The sequence below is a fragment of the Alosa sapidissima genome, chromosome 8 (assembly GCF_018492685.1).
Source record: "Alosa sapidissima isolate fAloSap1 chromosome 8, fAloSap1.pri, whole genome shotgun sequence".
NCBI lineage: Eukaryota > Metazoa > Chordata > Actinopteri > Clupeiformes > Clupeidae > Alosa > Alosa sapidissima.
In genome coordinates, this window is record NC_055964.1 from 36,280,735 (window position 1) to 36,286,060 (window position 5,326).

Consider the following 5,326-nt stretch of genomic DNA (forward strand, 5'->3'; position numbering starts at 1 on the left):
GTCCATGGCTAGTCTGGCTTTCACCAGACCAAGCTCAATCTTTTAAGAAATCAAAAAATAAATAGCGGGCAGATCAGGCTGGGTTCACCCAGCCTAGTCCATAGGCACCCGATATTGTTTTCCGAATGAGATATCCACGCTCTGGCTATTCTAAATGCAAAAATGCATCAGGGAGTTATGACAAAACTGTAACTAACAAACTAGATCCTAATAGAAAGCTGTTAGCTTCCCTAAGCTACAGGTAGGCTTATAAGGTAGGCCTATTTACAACATAAATTGTCAATAGGCTATGCTGGCGACACAAATAAAATCTCCTTTGGAAACCAATGGCTTACGCCTTACAGTATCAAGCGGACTTAAACTGCCATATCGTAGCGAAAAGTTGTAATAAAATTCACGCAGCTCCATGAGTCAAGGAAAGCGCAAATGAAGTAGCCACTTCTAAATGGGACCCACTACACAGTAGCTTAAGGTGTGTTGCTAAAGCAGCCATAATGAAATGAAGGTGTCATTGTTTGGATACTTCACACACACGTGCTTTTTAATTTCACAGACTACAACTACCAAGCTGTAATCAAAGCACATCGATTCCCCTCTCACACCCTGCACGCACTTAAAACAAAATAAACAGGCGTCTCAGTCTCACATATGTATAGGCAAAACTGTATCAGACCGGTGTAACGTTGGTAAATCTTCCATTGCACAGAATGATTTTTGTAGCACATGCAACAAATGACAGTCGAAAGATACAAACAGTGCTGCTATCAATTTGCTTGGTATAACCGCATTTATAGTTTTCTACAAATGCAATCAATCAAATGCCTCCATCACTCAACTAACGCTAACGGTAACATTACCTATGTCCTTACCTGCAGTAAAAATCAAGCATGTCCGATAAACATCTTCAGATTTAGTTCGGCTTCAAGAAGAAATGGGAATTACACTTCATGTGAACATCGTCCTATCCTTATTAGATGTCCGCTGCGGTAAATTACAGTCCTTGTAGGAAGCGTCCATTGTTTTTTCCAACCCACTTTTAACTTCCAACAAAATTACGTCTCACTGCAACGATGCGCCATCTAGTGGACAAACGACTACTTATTGCCAATACTGGAAATGCAGCCATGATGATGATGATGAATATTTTTGGCTTTCTTTTAATCCTACTGAATTTGTAATTATGTATCGGCCGTTCTAATACCGATAGTATGTGGGTGCCTGTGTGTGTGTGCATGTGTATATGTGTGCACCGCCATCTACAGGCCAATGAGTGTACAGTCACTAAATGTACACATAACCTAATTTTTTTTAGACCCCCCCATAGATGAAATTCTACGAAACGTGGCATACCCCCAGAGAATGCCAGGTCAATCATACACATAACATTTGGTGCAGTTCTGAACATCTTAACTGAAGATAGGGGCGATTAAAGCAGAATAATATTGCATTTTCATTTTTTACCGGGGGTGCAAATCACAAATGAGTGATTATGGGCCAGATTGATGTTGGCCCTTAAGACCAACATATCATAAAAGATTCTTCATCCTCAATGCCACGGTTCAGGTAGTTATTTAGGAAAAACTGCTTTTTTTGCGGTTCGGTTCGGGGGTTGGCCCAGCACGGGGGGGGGGGGGGGAGTGGCCCCCGGGGACGAAACTAAATTTTTCCGTAAAAGTCTAGTGGGGCTACATACCCACCAAATGTCATGTGCACCGGTGTTTCGGTGCCCCGGGTATCGTTGACCAACAATTCAGGAAGTAGATGACGGAAAAAAAAAAAGAAAAAAAAACTTTGACAATCATTATATGACCGCCGCTAGCGAAGCGGTATGTAGCCCCACTAGACTTTTACGGACTTTTCCGTCATCTACTTCCATATGTAATAATGGGATAGTAATGGTCCTTATGCAGGGCTAGAGTTGAAGAGGGATCACACACACACACACACACACACACACACACACACACACACACACGGTCAGTAATAATGGGATAGTAATGGTCCTTATGCAGGGCTAGAGTTGAAGAGGGATCCATCTTTAATGGAAAAAATGGTGAATTGGATGAAAACCATACGGCATGTCAAACAGCATGTTAGCCTTTAGCTTTGTTATCTACCGACTGATCAAAGTGACCACTGTTCCTGTGCAGTCCCTGGTCACTCACCAATCAATACTTAAATAGTGGGACCCTCAAGTGTGTGTGTGAGTGTGTGTGTGTGTGTGTGTGTGTGTGTGTGTGTGTGTGAATATGTGTCCCTGGTCACTCACCAATCAATACTTAAATAGTGGGACCTCAAGGTTTTGGGGGATGATGGCTCATCACTTATGTATATGTATATGTATTATAACACATCTTGAGCTCTAGCCTTAGTCTGTATTGTGAAGGGGGCGTTAGTCACTAGTGTGCGCATGTTAATGTGTGTGTGTGTGTGTGCTATATTTGTGTCTCTGTATGTGTGTGCATGCGTTAGTCACTAGGCCTTGGGGCTCTATCTTGCACTTCAGCGCAATTGACTCTGCGCATATCGCTTTTTAGGCAGATCTTGGGCGCTGTTTTTATTTTACCGGTGGGATTATGACTGTTGCGCCCGACGCAAATCTAAAATGGGGTGGTCTGTAGTAGCTACATTACTCATGGGTGTGGTTTTGGCGTAACGTGCAATAAACCAATCAGAGCGTCATCTCACATTCTTTGGGGCAGCCGTGGCCTACTGGTTAGCACTTCGGACTTGTAACCGGGGGTTGCCGGTTCGAGCCCTGACCAGTAGGCACGGCTGAAGTGCCCTTGAGCAAGGCACCTAACCCCTCAATGCTCCCCGAGCGCCGCTGTTGATGCAGGCAGCTCACTGCGCCGGGATTAGTGTGTGCTTCACCTCACTGTGTGTACACTGTGTGCTGAGTGTGTTTCACTAATTCACGGATTGGGTTAAATGCAGAGACCAAATTTCCCTCACGGGATCAAAAGAGTATATATACACTTACTTACTTATACATTCCCTTTAACAACAGGCACGCTTTATCAATAGCGGATTGCTATTATGATGGCGGATTTGCCAGGTGCAGCCAGGATCGGTTGACAGCGCTATAGTCAGTTGGGAACAGTTTGCTATTGATTTTTCCTCTTGACAAAATGTAATACAGAAATGTCACTTTCCGATGTTTTGGGATCACTCTCACTGAATCACGAGGTTATGAATGCATGGTGATATTTTTGCAATGTAATCTAACATTACCTCACTATAGACGATGCAGATCTGTCAGATAAGCTGTCCTCTCCCATGCTGCTGCTTGGCCATTTGGGTTAAATGGCATTGGCATGCAGTTCAACATCACGTCTCATTAAGTCCTCTAATATTTCCTAATTTATATCATCAACACATCTGTGATTCGTGGAAATGTGTTCGCTAGATTTATACCTGTTTTTTCACATCGGACACCACACTGATTTCCCTCGCAATATGTAGCAATATTTGTCCTTGTAATTATGTATGGTTTGGAGAAATGGGAACTGCGTCGTATAGATGAGAGGAGCAAAGTGCATTGTGCAACACAGGCGCCCAAGCAAGCGCTCCTGCAGGTGTAAGCTACGGCTGTACCTTACCATCAAGCAACTCAACAATGAGAAACAGTTTACAAGTTGACCTAACTTTCCAACTCTGCACAGTATCCCATTAACTGCATGACAGTAGGCTATTTACAATATTTATTTTATGTAAAGTAGAGTTTGTAAACACGTTATCATCAACTTAATGCACGCACAACTTTTGTTTGAGCAGGAGAGAGAATAACAATGAATGGACGCAGCAACTACAGAAATTGTTGCCAAGGCTACTTGCTGTTTTCTTTTACTGTCTATGGTTGCTGGTTAAGAGCACATAAACTTATTAAGCAAATTCACAAACTCAAGACTTCAAAGCCATCATGAATATAAAACGTTTTTTGAAAACAATGAAAGGATGGAGGGAACATAGCAAAGTTTGGAGTTATTTCAGATGGGCTATAACAAGGTAGGCAAAATTGTGGTGCTTGTCAAAACCTTAGTGCAGCTGGAATAATGCGTATAGACTGATGTTAAAGCGCACACAATGTTTAAAGCCATACACAATGGTAAATTGGAACAAAACTAATATAGTTTAAGGTAACTTTAGCCTTTATAGGGCTGTATAAAGTTGTCCAAATTAATAGGTCGTAATTAGGCGTTGTTGTTGTAAAGATAGATAGATAGATAGATACTTTATTGATCCCCAGGGGAAATTCAAGATATTGCATGTAGATGTGGGCTACTAAATTTTTAGTTGACCAATGCACGAACAAAACCGGAAAACGGACCAATATTTTCAAGGCTTTGAATTTTTCCATCTGTGCACAGGGTGTCTGTAGATCAGTGTGCATAGTATTCATTTCTGCAGGACTGTGGCCATGCAAAGTGTCTAGTAGGCTAAAAAAGAGAATATGTGCAGTAGATAATAATTGGATTTTGCTTTCACAAAAGAAAAACATCTCTCGTGATAATGACTTGTTATGATGCGACAAATGATTTGTGATTCAATTTAGCAGAGCAGCAAACTAGAGTGCGAATGCGATTCATATTCACCGTGCGCTGATGAGCGATGCGGTCTACTGCGGTCGGCTGGGGACAGAGAGGGCCATCTGACAGACTTACTTCAATGAAAATACGTCTGTCTCAGGCGTTTAGGACAATGAAACATTTTCCTGTGTTTACAGACAGTTTGTCCTGCTTTTGGAGATTACAGATTTTAAGTTTATTTTTAAGTTTATTACTCCCTTATATATTACTTATTTATTTATTAAGTTTATTACTCCCTGAAATCACTTTTACTCTCTCTGGTGCTCAAAACACTGATGATGAGATTCTTTAGAGCATGAACAACTATTATAAACCACAGACTGTGCCCCCTGGCAGGAAAAAGCATTATTCCAGAGCAGACAGTAGATGTAACTGGAATGTGAACTGTTCCCATTTCATGTTCCTTCAAAGCAACACTTTGCAACAATTTGTCACTGTACAAGGTAGGCTACACATTTGTCCCTTTACAAGGTAGGCTACACATTTGTCACTTTACAAGGTAGGCTACACATTTGTCACTTTACAAGGTAGGCTACACATTTGTCAAGCAACTTGTTGCGGTATCCCGTCTAATGCATTTTGATTATAGTCATGTGAAGGGATGTGCACTATGCAGCACTATGCAGACATCATAGGAAACCTTTCATAGTGAGACGAACTGTAGCTGCTAAATACCAAATCAATTTGAACTTTAGATATAATATGTGAATGTGTTGGGAAATAACCAGTTTAGTTCC